Source organism: Bombina bombina, chromosome 3, assembly GCF_027579735.1.
Source record: "Bombina bombina isolate aBomBom1 chromosome 3, aBomBom1.pri, whole genome shotgun sequence".
NCBI classification, from domain to species: domain Eukaryota; kingdom Metazoa; phylum Chordata; class Amphibia; order Anura; family Bombinatoridae; genus Bombina; species Bombina bombina.
The window spans coordinates 1,068,844,213-1,068,859,606 of record NC_069501.1 but is presented as its reverse complement, the minus strand read 5'-3'; positions in this window follow the sequence as shown (position 1 = coordinate 1,068,859,606).

Sequence of the window (15,394 nt, the reverse complement as noted above, 5' to 3'; positions counted from 1 at the left end):
TTGTAGCTATGTTAGGGTTAATATTTATTTTACAGGTAAATTGTTAATTATTTTAACTAGGTATAATAGATATTAAATAGTTATTAACTATTTAATATCTACCTAGTTAAAATAATTACCCAATTACCTGTAAAATAAATCCTAACCTAAGTTACAAATACACCTACACTATCAATAAATTTAATAAACTACTAACATCTATCTAAAAATACAATTAAATTAACTAAACTAAATTACAAAAAAAAACAAACACTAAATTACAAAAAATAAAAAAAAGATTACAAGATATTTAAGCTAATTACACCTATTCTAAGCCCCCTAATAAAATAATAAAGCCCCCCAAAATAAAAAAAATTCCCTGCCCTATTCTAAATTCAACAAATTTCAAAGCTCTTTACCTTACCAGCCCTTAAAAGGGCCTTTTGTGGGGCATGCCCCAAAGAATTCAGCTCTTTTGCATACAAGAAATACAATACCCCCCCCCATTACAACCCACCACCCACATACCCCTATTCTAAACCCACCCAAACCCCCCTTAAAAAAGCCTAACACTACCCCCCTGAAGATCTCCCTACCTTGTCTTCACCACACCGGGCCGAACTCCTGATCCGATCCGGGCGATGTCTTCCTCCAAGCGGCAAAGAAGAATTCTTCCTCCGGCGATGTCTTCCTCCAAGCGGCAAAGAAGAATTCTTCCTCCGGCGATGTCTTCCTCCAAGCGGCAAAGAAGAATTCTTCCTCCGGCGACGTCTTCCTCCAAGCGGCAGCAAAGTCTTCATTCTTCCGGCGGCATCTTCAATCTTCTTTCTTCGCTCCGCCGCCGCGGAGCATCCATCCCGGCCGACTGCTGAACTTGGAATGATGTACCTTTAAATGACGTCATCCAAGATGGCGTCCGCCGAATTCCGATTGGCTGATAGGATTCTATCAGCCAATCGGAATTAAGTTAAAAAAATCTGATTGGCTGATTGAATCAGCCAATCAGATTCAAGTTCAATCCGATTGGCTGATCCAATCAGCCAATCAGATTGAGCTCGCATTCTATTGGCTGTTCCGATCAGCCAATAGAATGCGAGCTCAATCTGATTGGCTGATTGGATCAGCCAATCGGATTGAACTTGAATCTGATTGGCTGATTCAATCAGCCAATCAGATTTTTTTAACTTAATTCCGATTGGCTGATAGAATCCTATCAGCCAATCGGAATTCGGCGGACGCCATCTTGGATGACGTCATTTAAAGGTACATCATTCCAAGTTCAGCAGTCAGCCGGGATGGATGCTCCGCGGCGGCGGAGCGAAGAAAGAAGATTGAAGATGCCGCCGGAAGAATGAAGACTTTGCTGCCGCTTGGAGGAAGACGTCGCCGGAGGAAGAATTCTTCTTTGCCGCTTGGAGGAAGACATCGCCGGAGGAAGAATTCTTCTTTGCCGCTTGGAGGAAGACATCGCCCGGATCGGATCAGGAGTTCGGCCCGGTGTGGTGAAGACAAGGTAGGGAGATCTTCAGGGGGGTAGTGTTAGGCTTTTTTAAGGGGGATTTGGGTGGGTTTAGAATAGGGGTATGTGGGTGGTGGGTTGTAATGGGGGGGGGGGTATTGTATTTCTTGTATGCAAAAGAGCTGAATTCTTTGGGGCATGCCCCACAAAAGGCCCTTTTAAGGGCTTGTAAGGTAAAGAGCTTTGAAATTTGTTGAATTTAGAATAGGGCAGGGAATTTTTTTTATTTTGGGGGTTTATTATTTTATTAGGGGGCTTAGAATAGGTGTAATTAGCTTAAATATCTTGTAATCTTTTTTTTATTTTTTGTAATTTAGTGTTTGTTTTTTTTTGTAATTTAGTTTAGTTAATTTAATTGTATTTTTAGATAGATGTTAGTAGTTTATTAAATTTATTGATAGTGTAGGTGTATTTGTAACTTAGGTTAGGATTTATTTTACAGGTAATTGGGTAATTATTTTAACTAGGTAGATATTAAATAGTTAATAACTATTTAATATCTATTATACCTAGTTAAAATAATTAACAATTTACCTGTAAAATAAATATTAACACTAACATAGCTACAATGTAATTATTAATTATATTGTAGCTATCTTATGGTTTATTTTATAGGTAAGTATTTAGATTTAAATAGGAATATTTTAGTTTATAAATGAATTAGATTAATTTAATATAAATTTAGTTAGGGTTAGATAGAGTTAATATAGTTAATATAAATACTATAGTAACTATATTAACTATATTAACCCTAATATAATTAGGGTTAATATAGTTAATATATATAATGTAATACCTATATTAACTATAATATACTTAGGGTTAATATAGATAATATAGCTGGCGGCAGGGTAGGTAGATTAAATTAGGGGTTAATCATTTTAATAGAGATGGCGGCGGTGTAAGGGGCTTAGATTAGGGGTTAATAATATTAATATAGATGGCGGCGGTGTTAAGGGCTCACTTTAGGGGGTTATAGATATAATATAGCTGGCGGCGGGGTACGGGAGCGGCGGTTTAGGGGTTAATAACTTTATTAGGTTGCGGCGGGGTAAAGGAGCGGCGGTTTAGGGGTTAATAACTTTTTTATTGTTAGGCTAGTGAGGGGGGATAGCGGATAGAGGGTTAGACAGTGCGGGCTATGTTAGGGAGGCGTGTTAGACAGTGCGGGCTATGTTAGGGAGGCGTGTTAGACAGTGCGGGCTATGTTAGGGAGGCGTGTTAGACAGTGCGGGCTATGTTAGGGAGGCGTGTTAGACAGTGCGGGTGTTTTAGACTTTAGTCAGGTTTTATAGGCGCCGGCAGATTCTAACGTGGCGCAAGTCACTGGCGACGCCAGAAATTTGTACTTACGCAGATTTCTGGACATCGCTGGTTTGTGAGACTTACGGCACGTTAGCATCTGACGGCGACCTATATGGGATGGCTCGAGTTGCGAGCTGAAACTGCGGGCGACGCCGGTTCCCTCGCTTGCGCCGCAAACTGCGATCGATATCGGATCGCGCCCCTGAATGGCAGCATATGTGGCTCCAAAATGTATACATATCTTTCTGCATTAATGGTTCCCTCACAGATGTGCAAGTTACCCATGCCATGGGCACTGACAAACCCCCATATCATGAAAGGGGCTGGTTTTTGGACCTGACGCTGATAACAACTTGACTGGTCCTTTTAATCTTTGGCCCAGAGAACAAAACAGCTGTTTTTTCCAAAATCTATTTGAGATGTTGACTCGTTGGACCACAAAACCTGATTCCACTGTACTACTGTCTATCTCAGTTGAGACTGAGCCCAGAGAAGTCGGCGGCGACAGTGTTGATGTATGGCTTCTGCTTTGCATAATAAAGCCTTAACTTGCATTTGTGAATGCAGGTGTGAAAGGTGTTGACTAACAAAGGTTTACCAAAGTATTCCCAAGCCCACGTCAGGATATCCATTGCAGAAAGTCTCATGACGGTTTTTGAGACAGTGATGTCTGAGGGATCGGAGATCACGTGCATTTAGAAGTGTTTTCACCGGATTCCTTTAATCTTTTAATTATATTGTCCACTGTAGAAGGTGAAATGTCCAAAATTCTACAAGTTTGTCTTTGGGGAATGTTGTTCTCAAAGTGTTGGATTATTCACTGACGCATCTGTTGGCAAATTGGCGAACCTCGACCCATCCTTGCTCTTGAAGTACTAGGCCTTTTTGGACTATATACTATGATTACATGATCGCCTCACCTGTTTCACATCACCTTCTTATTTCAAGTTGTCACATAACTATTAGTCCTATATTGTCACTGTCCCAACTTTTTTGGACCGTGTTGCGTCATCAGATCTGAAATGAGGGTCTATTTTCAAAAATGCATTAAAGGGATATTAAAGTCCAAATTAAACTTTCATGATTTAGATAGGGCATGTAATTTTAAACAAATTTATAGTTTACTTTTATCATCAAATTTGTTTTGTTCTCTTATTATTAGTTAAAAGCTAAACCTAGGTAGGCTCATATACTAATTTCTAAGCCCTTGAAGGCTGCCTCTCATCAAAATGTATTTGACAGTTTGTCACAGCTAGAAGGTGTTAGTTCATGTGTTTCATATAGATAACACTGTGCTCATGCATGTGAAGTTATTTAAGAGTCAGCACTAATTGCCTGAAATGCAAGTTTTTTAAAAGATCTGAGCTAAGGAGGCAGTCAGCAGAAGCTTAGTTTCAAGGTAATTACAGAGGTAAAAAATATTTCTATAACAGTGTTGGTTATGCAATACTTCGGGAATCTATATTATAATCGCGTTTGCAACACGTCCGTCGCCGTCGGCAGTTGCACACGCATCCTCAAAGGAATATTGGCAGGTGTATTCTTTCACCACCCTGCAATTTTTGGAATCCACCGGGATGCAGCGAAGGCAAACGGAGCATTACAAAAAAAATAATCGTCCGCAATAAGGAATAAAAAAATAAATAACCACCAGCAAAAAAAAAAAAAAAATTAAATTATTAACCCCTAAATCCGCCAACCACAACATCGCAAACTACCTAATACATCAATTAACCCCTAATCTGCAAACCCCCCACAACGCATTTAACCTAATTTACCTATTAACTCCTAAACGGCCAACCCCCACAACGCAAAAAACTAATTTAAAGACTAAGCTCCCTAACCTAACGCCCCCTAAATTAATCCCTTAATTACATTAAAAAATACTACGTTACAATTAAAATAAAAAAATACATTACATTAATCTAAAATTACAGAAAATAAACAAGGCTTACATTACAGAAAATAATTAACAACACTATCCAAAATAAAAAACAAATTAAACCTAATCCTTATAAATATAAAATAGCCCCCCAAAATAAAAAGACCCCCTAATCTAAGAATAAACTACCAATAGCCCTTAAAAGGGCTATTTGTAGGGCATTGCCCTAAAGAAACCCGCTCTTTCACATTAAAAATAAACAATAACAATAAGTCCCCCCCTAACAGTAAAAACCCCCACCCACCAAACCCCCCAAAATAATATAAACTTAACACTAATAAACCTAAACTAGCCATTGCCCTTAAAGGGGCATTTGTATGGGCATTGCCCTTAAAAAGGCATTCAGCTCTTTTTCACTTCCCTTAAAAGGGCATTCAGCTCTTGTGCAAATTGCCCAATAAACCCTAATCTAAAAAAACAAACAAAAAAAAAAATAAATAAATAAATAAAAACTTACACTAAAGCCCCAAATAGGCACTCATGGTTTCAGAAGTCCAGCAGAGAAGGTCTTCTTCCAGGCGGGTCCATCATTTTCCTCCACAGCGAAGGCAGCACAGAGCAGAGGTCCGGAGCGGTCTTCCCAGATGTGGCGGTCTTCCCAGATGTGTGCAGAGCAAAGGCAGAGCGGAGGGGAGGTCCGGAGTGGTCTATCCAGATGTCATCGGCGGTGGTGCTCCTCGGCAGTGGCAGTCCTCGGCGCAGGCGTGTAGGTTCCTCTTCATGCAATCGTCCACCGCACACTGAAGATTGAATTTAAGGTACCCCATATTTATTGGGGTACCTTATATTCCTATTGGCTGAAATCTTCAAAATCAGCCAATAGGATGAGAGCTACTAAAATCTTATTGGCTGATTTGATCAGCCAATAGGATTTCAGTAGCTCTAATCCTATTGGCTGTTTTAAAAAAAGTCAGCCAATAAGAATGAAAGGTACCCCAAATTGATTGCGGTACCTTGCATTCAATATTTAGTATAAGACGGACATCGGATGAAGAGGAGCCTCCGTGCCACCGAGGACCACCACTGCCTTGAGGACCGCCACCACTGAGGACTGGTATCACCGAGGCACACCGACGCCGCCACAGATGACCACCGCCGAGGATCGCCACATCTGGGAAGACTGCTCCGGACCTCTGTGCCACCTTTGCTGTGGATGAACATAATGGACTCGTGTGGAAGAAGACCTTCTCCGCCGGACTTCTTAAACTGTAAATACCTATTTGGGGATTTAGTGTTAGGTTTTTTTTTTTATGTTCCTTTCGATTAGGGTTCATTAAGCAATTTAAAAAAGAGCTGAATGCCCTTTTAAGGGCAATGCCCATACAAATGTCCCTTTAGGGGCAAGGGGTAGTTTAGGTTTATTAGTGTTATTGTTTTTATTTTGGGGGTTTTAGTGGGTGGGGGTTTTACTGTTAGGGGGGATTTTTTATTTTTATAGGGGTATTAGTTTAGGTTTAATTTTTTTTTTTTGGATTGCTTTGTTTATCTTTTTCTGTATTTTTACTTTTTTATTTTTTGTAGCTTGGGGGGTTACATTTTTAACACATAGACTGCCCTCTGGGAAGGCTTATCAACTAGTGGTAAATAAAGGGATTATCTATCTTTTAAAACAATAATATTTTTGGTGTTAACTATCCCTTTACATTCACAAAGTAAAACATCAAATAATGTATTAATAATCGGCCAGATTACAAGTTTTGCATTAGGAGCTATGCAGTGCTAACAAGCAGTCTTTTCTCACCGCTCACTTACCTGCTGCGCTGGTTTTACGGGTTTTTACAAACCCGGTGTTAAAATTTTGCTCCTTACCACACTCCAATACCAGCGCTGCTTAAGTCAGCGGTGAGCTGGTTGTACGTGCTTGTGTGTGATTTCCCCATAGACATCAATGGGGAGAGCCGGCTGAGAAAAAGTCTAACCCCTTCCAAAAAGCAGCGTAAAACTCAGTAACGCAGCTCCATTGATTCCTATTGGGAAACACATTTTATGTTTTATATTTTATGTTTACACCTAACACCCTAACATGAACCCCAAGTCTAAACACCCCTTATCTTACACTTATTAACCCTTAATCTGCCACCCCTGACATCGCCGACACCTGCATTATACTTATTAACCCTTAATCTTCCAACCCTGTCATCGTCGACACCTACATTATACTTATTAACCCCTAATCTGCTGCCCCAACATCGCCCCACTTACATTATATTTATTAACCCCTAATCTGTCGCCCCCAATGTCACCGCAACCTACCTACACTTATTAACCCCTAATCTGCCGCCCCCAACGTCGCCGCCACTATATTAAATGTATTAACCCCTAAAAATAAGTCTAATCCTAACACAGCCAATAGAATGCCAGCTCTATCCCATTGGCTGATTGCAGCCAATCAGAATCTAAGGGATGCCATCTTGGATGACGTCACTTAAGGAGATATTCATAACGAAGAAGCTGTCGTTTGATGAGGATGCTCCGCATCGGATATCTTGAAGATGGACCCGCTCGGCGCTGGAAGGATGAAGATAGAAGATGCCGTCTGGATGAAGACTTCTGCCCGTCTGGAGGACCACTTCTGCCCGTCTGGAGGACCACTTCTGCCGACTTCTTTGAAGACATCTTGCCACTTGGATGAAGACTTCTCCCAGTAAGTGAATATTCGGGGGTTAGTGTTAGGATTTTTTTAAGGATGTATTGGGTGGGTTTATTTTTTAGGTTAGGGCTTTGGGCCTGCAAAAAGAGTTAAAGGCCCTTTTAAGGGCAATGCCCATCCAATTACCCTTTTCAGGGCTATGGGGAGCTTAGGTTTTTTTAGTTAGTATTTTTTTTTGGGGGGGGGTTGGTTGTATGGGTGGTGGATTTTACTGTTGGGGGGGTTGTTTGTATTTTTTTTTACAGGTAAAAGAGCTGATTACTTTGGGGCAATGCCCGCAAAAGGCCCTTTTAAGGGCTATTGATAGTTTAGTTTAGGCTAGGGTTTTTTTTTATTTTTTTATTTTTTTTATTTTGATAGGGCTATTAGATTAGGTGTAATTAGTTTAAAGATCTGTAATTTGTTTTTTATTTTCTGAAATGTTGTGTTTTTTTGTGATTTAGCTAATTTAATTTATTTAATTGTATTTAATTTAGTTAATGTATTTAATTGTATTTAATTGAATTAATTTATTTAATTGTAGTGTAGTGTTAGGTGTTATTGTAACTTAGGTTAGGTTTTATTTTACAGGTCAATTTGTATTTATTTTGGCTAGGTAGTTATTAAATAGTTAATAACTATTTAGTAACTATTCTACCTAGTTAAAATAAATACAAACTTGCCTGTAAAATAAAAATAAACCCAAAGCTAGATACAATGTAACTGTTAGTTATATTGTAGCTAGCTTAGGGTTTATTTTATAGGTACCGTAAGTATTTAGTTTTAGTTAATTATAGTAATTTTCTTTAGATTTATTTAAATTATATTTAAGTTAGGGGGTGTTAGGGTTAGGGTTAGACTTAGATTTAGGGGTTAATACATTTACTATAGTGGCTGCGACGTTGGGGATGGCAGATTAGGGGTTAATAAATATAATGTAGGTGTTGGCGATGTTGGGGGCAGCAGATTAGGGGTTAATAAATATAATGTAGGTTGCGGCGATGTCCGGAGCGGAAGATTAGGGGTTAATAAGTATAATGTAGGTGGCGGCGATGTTAGGGGCGGCAGATTAGGGGTTAATATTATTTAACTAGTGTCTGCGAGGCAGGAGTGCGGCAGTTCAGGGGTTAATATGTTTATGCTAGTGGCCGCGATGTCCAGAGCGGCAGATTAGGGGTTAATAATTTTATTTTAGTGTTTGCGATGCGGGAGGGCCTCGGTTTAGGGGTTAATAGGTTGTTTATGGGTGTTAGTGTACTTTTTAGCACTTTAGTTATGAGTTTTATGCTACTGCGTTGTAGTGTAAAACCCATAACTACTGACTTTAGAATGCGTTACGGATCTTGGAGTTAGAGGGTGTACCGCTCACTTTTTGTCCTCCCAGGACAGACTCGTAATACCAGCGCTATGGAAGTCCCATATAAAAAAGGGTTTACGTAAGTCAGTTTGTGGTAAGGCCAAATAAGTGTGCGGTACACCTATACCTGCAAGACTCGTAATAGCAGCAGGCGTAAAAAAGCAGGACCTATTAACGCTGCTTTTTTACCTTAATGCACAACTCGTAATCTAGCCGATTGTGTTTTCAATATCGTACAGAGTGAATTGAATTTTTAAAATGACTTTTTGTTTGTTTCTTTGCATTTTACATACTGTCCCAATTTTTTTTGGAGTTGGGGTTGTATATAAAGTTTTAAATGCGCAAACCTATCTCATATAATTGTGTATTATCACTGTCATCTGAAATAGTGCCTTTCTTATTACATCAAGGCAAGACACAAAGTTGCGAATTACACCAACAGGTCAAAATAACCTTAAATAACTATTAAAACAAGAAACTACAGATACAACTTTGTGGAACAAGCCAGTTGTTATATATAGCAAATAACTGGGCCAGCAATAAAGAAAGACATGTAATGGGTCATTGGGTTTTGTTGGCAAGTAATGGATCAAATGTGTCAGTAGGAACAATAGTAGATATGTGGTTGGTACAATAGGTAAGTACTATAGCCAGCAGTAAGTAACTCAATGTCATAGTCTAAGCAGTTTACATTAAAACATTTTCTGTACTAGGGAATATTAAAAACAACAGGATAACAGGTTTCATTACAGAGAGTGGGGCACCTGAAACACATATATGTTTATAAGCTTAAGTGTAAACCATTTATGTTATTGACATTGTAATGTTTTATAATAATATCCTGTCTAGTAATGTCCACTAGGGGTTAGTAATAATGATGTAATTAAATAAATGTCAGTGTGTATGAGGTGTTAAATGAACTGGTTGTTAAAAGTGTAATTGGTCAGCGGGTCAGAGCTCCTCCTTCTAGTTTATCAGAATTCTCATGTGAAGCGTCTCTCCAAGTTTTTCATGAGGTTACAAATCAAACCCAATACAGTATATTTGAAAACCCAAGAAATATCATGTATACCTTACATACTGTATATAAAATCTGAGAAATTTAAATCAATAATAAAATATCTTTATAGCACATTTTTACTTGGACTTTTCAAATTCAACACATTGTAAGTGTTGAAAAACCATTTTTTCCCTGTATTGACGGAGTTATTCTGGAAGCGCAACATTTGCTTCTTCTTGTATCAATATTAAAGAGTGCATGCTCAGTTAATTAACATGTTTTTTTGTTTAATATGCGTGTGTATATATATATATATATCTATATATATATATACATACATATATATATATATATACTGTATATATATATATATACATATTTATATATTTACAGGCCTCGATCCGATATAAATCGTCGCCCGCAAAAGCCGGCGACGCCAAATTTTGCGCTGGTTTGGTATCATATATACGGCGTAACATAGAAGTTATGCTCGTATATTTCTGCCTTCGGCCGTTGTTTTTTAGACAGGTATAGACAGGTATACAAAACCAGCGCAGTTTGGTATCCAATATACAACGTAAGGACTTACGTGGCAAAAATAGAGAAATCTTACTCCATTTTAACCTCGCCACAAATTGCAGGCGTAGTAAGCCTTACGCTGTGTATTGGAGCCCCGTAACTCCCTAAACTACCTGCAAAATAAAACCTAACACCTAACGCATGCGCAATGTCTATCTACCTGTCAACCGCAATCCCCCGCCGCAATCCCTAATAAAGTATTTAACCCCTAAACCGCCGCTCCCGGACCCAGCTGCAACCTACATTAACTAGCCCCTAATGTGATCTCCTTACACCGCCGCCACATACATTACCTACCCCCTAATGTGAGCCCCTTACTCCGCCGCCACCTACATTACCTACCCCCTAATGTGAGCTCCTACCCCACCGCCAGCTATATTACCTACCCCCTAATGTGAGCTCCTACCCCGCCGCCAGCTATATTACCTATCCCCTAATGTGAGCTCCTACCCCGCCGCCAGCTATATTACCTACCCCCTAATGTGAGCTCCTACCCCGCCGCCAGCTATATTACCTACCCCCTAATGTGAGCTCCTACCCCGCCGCCAGCTATATTACCTACCCCTAATGTGAGCTCCTACCCCACCACCAGCTATATTACCTACCCCCTAATGTGAGCTCCTACCCCGCTGCCAGCTATATTACCTACCCCCTAATGTGAGCTCCTTACACCGCTGCCACCTACATTACCTACCCCCTAATGTGAGCTCCTACCCCGCCGCCAGCTATATTACCTACCCCCTAATGTGAGCTCCTTACACCGTCGCCACCTACATTACCTACCCCCTAATGTGAGCTCCTACCCCACCGCCAGCTATATTAAAATTATTAACCCCTAATTTAATCCCCCTACACCGCCGCCAGCTATATTAAATACATAACCCCTAATCTAATCCCCCTACACCGCTTCCAGCTATATTAAATACATTAACCCCTCCAGCTATATTAAATACATTAACCCCTAATCTAATCCCCCTACACCGCCACCACCTATGTTAACTATATTAACCATAATTATCTTAGGGTTAATATAGTTAGTATAGTTATTATATTATATATATTAACTATATTAACCCTAATTATATTAGGGTTAATATAGTTAATATAGTTATTATATTATATTATATATATATATATATATATATATATATATATATATATATATATATATATTAACTATATTAACCCTATCTAACTCTAACACCCCTAACTTAATTATTATTAAAATAAATCTAAATAATATTAATAATATTAACTAAATTATTCCTATTTAAATCTAAATACTTACCTATAAAATAATTAATAATTACATTGTAGCTATTTTACGGTTTATGCTTATTTTACAGGTAACTTGGTATTTTTTTTAACTAGGTACAATAGCTATTAAATAGTTAATAACTATTTAATAGCTACCTAGTTAAAATAATTACCAATTTACCTGTAAAATAAATCCTAACCTAAGTTACAAATACACCTACACTATCAATAAATTAAATAAACTACAAATATCTAAACTAAAATACAATTAAATAAACTAAACTAAATTACAAAAAAAACCACTAAATTACAAAAAATAAAAAAAGATTACAAGAATTTTAAGCTACTAAGCCCCCTAATAAAATAATAAAGCCCCCCAAAATAAAAAAAATGCCCTTCCCTATTCTAAATTAAAAAGTAACCAGCTCTTTTACCAGCCCTTAAAAGGGCTTTTTGCCTGGGCATTTCCCCAAAGTAATCAGCTCTTTTGCCTGTAAAAAAAACACAATACCACCCCCCAACATTACAACCCACCACCCACATACCCCTACTCTAAACCCACCCAACCCCCCCTTAAAAAAACTAACACTAACCCCCAGAAGATCTCCCTACCTTGAGTCATCTTCACCCAGCAGGGCCGAACTCTTCATCAAGATGTGGTCCTCCATCCCGGCGATCTTCATCCAAGCGGCAAAGAAGAGGTCTTCCATCCCGGCGATGTCTTCATTCAAGCGGCAAAGAAGAGGTCTTCCATCCCGTTGATATCTTCATCCAAGCGGCAAAGAAGAGGTCCTCCATCGGGGCAAAGTTTTCCTCCAAGCGGCATCTTCAATCTTCTTTCTTCCGGCTTCTTCCGACCTCCGACGCGGAACATCCAGCTGGCCCGATGACTGAATGAAGAATGAAGTTTCCTTTAAATGACGTCATCCAAGATGGCGTCCCTCGAATTCCGATTGGCTGATAGGATTCTATCAGCCAATCGGAATTAAGGTAAGAAAGTCTGTTTGGCTGATTCAATCAGCCAATCAGATTCAAGTTCAATCCGATTGGCTGATCCAATCAGCCAATCAGATTGAGCTTGCATTCTATTGACTGATCAGTGTAGGTGGTGGCGGAGTAAGTGGCTCACTTTAGGGGGTAGGTAATGTAGGTGGCGGTGGAGTAAGGGGCTCACATTAGAGGGTAGGTAATGTAGGTGGCGGCGGAGTAAGGGGCTCACATTAGGGGGTAGTTAATGTAGGTGTCGGCGGGGGTCCGGGAGTGGCAGTTTAGGGGTTAATAACTTTATTAGATGCGGCGGGGTCCGGGAGCGGCGGTTTAGGGGTTAATACATTTATTATTTGGAGTGAGAGGGGGATAGCCGATAGAGGGGTATACGTGTCGGGCTATGTTTGGGAGGCGTGTTAGACAGTACGGGAGATTTAATACTTTAGTCAGTTTTTGTAGGCACCGGCAGTTTCTAAAGTGCCGTAAGTCACTAGCGACTCCAGAAATTTGTACTTACGCAGATTTCTGGACATCGCTAGTTTATCCGACTTACGGCACTTTAGCAATTGCCGGCGGGGTATATAGGATCGCGCCCACAGTATATATATACATATATATAGTCAGGAGAGAAGCCAATCACAAGAGATCAGGAAATTTAAAATTGATTGATTGCTTAAAGGGACAGTCTAGTCCAAAATAAAATGTCATGATTCAGATAGAGAATGTAATTTTAAACAATCTTTCAATTTACTTTTATCACCAATTTTGCTTTGTTCTCTTGGTATTCTTAGTTGAAAGTTAAACCTAGGAGGTTCATGCACTAATTTCTATGCCCTTGAAGCCCACCTCTTCTGTCGGAGCATTTTGACAGTTTTTAACCACTAGAGGGTGTTAGTTCATGTGTGTCATATAGATAACACTGTGCTCACGCATGTGGAGTTCCAAGGAGCCAACTCTGATTGGCTAAAATGGATGTCTATCAAAAGAACTGAAATAAGGTGGCAGTTTGCAAAGGCTTAGATACAAAGTAATCACAGAGGTAAAAAGTGTATTTATATAACTTTCGGCTAGATTCCGAGTTTTGCGTTATGGGTAAAAAAGCAGTGTTAAGGCTCTTTTTCACTACCGCTGGTATTACGAGTCTTGTAGGTTTAGCTGCACTGCACACTTTTTTGGCCGTAACGCAACGTAATTCCCGCAGCTTTGAAAAAGTCCTTTTTTCAATGGGACTTCCATAGCGACGGTATTACGAGTCTGCCTGGGAGGCCAAAAAGTGAACGGTACAGCCATTACTGTCAAGATCCATACCATAAACTGAAAGTCAGTAGTTATGAGTTTTACGCTAGAAAGCCGTAGCATAAAACTCATAACTAAAGTGCTAAAAAGTACACTAACACCCATAAACTACCTATTAACTCCTAAACCGAGGCCCTCCCGCATTGCAAACAGTAAAATAAAATTATAAACCCCTAATCTGCTGCTCCAGACATCGCCGCCACTATAATAAAGATATTAACCCCTAAACAGCCGCACTCCCGCATCGTAAACACTAGTTAAATATTATTAACCCCTAATTTGCTGCCCCTAACATCGCTGCCACCTACCTACATTTATTAAACCCTAATCTTCCGCCCTCAGCGTCGCCGCCACTATACTAAATTTGTTAACCCCTAAACCTAAGTCTAACCCTAACCCTAACACCCCCTAACTTAAATATAATTAAAATAAATCTAAATAAACATTACTATCATTACCTAAATAATTGCTATTTAAAAATTATTACTTACCTGTAAAATAAACCCTAAGCTAGCTACAATATAACTAATAGTTACATTGTAGCTAGCTTAGGTTTTATTTTTATTTCACAGGTAAGTTTGTATTTATTTTAACTAGATAGAATAGTTACTAAATAGTTATTAACTATTTACTAACTACCTAGCTAAAATAACTACAAATTTACCTGTAAAATAAAACCTAACCTGTCTTACACTAACACCTAACCTTTCACTACAATTAAATAAATTACATAAATGAAATACAATTACCTAAATTACAAAAAAACAAACACTATATTACACAAAATAAAAAAAGAAAATATCAGATATTTAAACTAATTACACCTAATCTCATAGCCCTATCAAAATAAAAAAGCCCCCCCAAAGAGATAAAGAGATAAAGAGATAACCTATTCAGCCATTTAATAGAAAGGTACAGTTGTGCCCAGTTTTAGTCACCTAATACTTTGGTAGAAGTACATAGGTGTGGACAGCACAAATACTCATATACAGTGGGGTAAAAAAGTATTTAGTCAACCACCAATTGTGCAAGTTCTCACACTTAAGAAGATGAGAGAGGCCTGTAATTTTCATCATAGGTATACCTCAACTATGAGAGACAAAATGTGGAAACAAATCCAGACAATCACATTGTCTGATTTGGAAAGAATTTATTTGCAAATTATGGTGGAAAATAAGTATTTGGTCAATATCAAAAGTTCATCTCAATACTTTGTTATATATCCTTTATTGGCAATGACAGAGGTCAAACGTTTTCTGTAAGTCTTCACAAGGTTGTCACACACTGTTGCTGGTATGTTGGCCCATTTCTGTATGCAGATCTTCTCTAGAGCAGTGATGTTTTGGGGCTGTCGCTGGGCAACACAGACTTTCAACTCCCTCCAAAGGTTTTCTATGGGATTGAGATCTGGAGACTGGCTAGGCCACTCCAGGACCTTGAAATGCTTCTTACGAAGCCACTCCTTCGTTGCCCGGACGGTGTGTTTGGGATCATTGTCATGCTGAAAGACCCAGCCACGTTTCATCTTCAATGCCCTTGCTGAT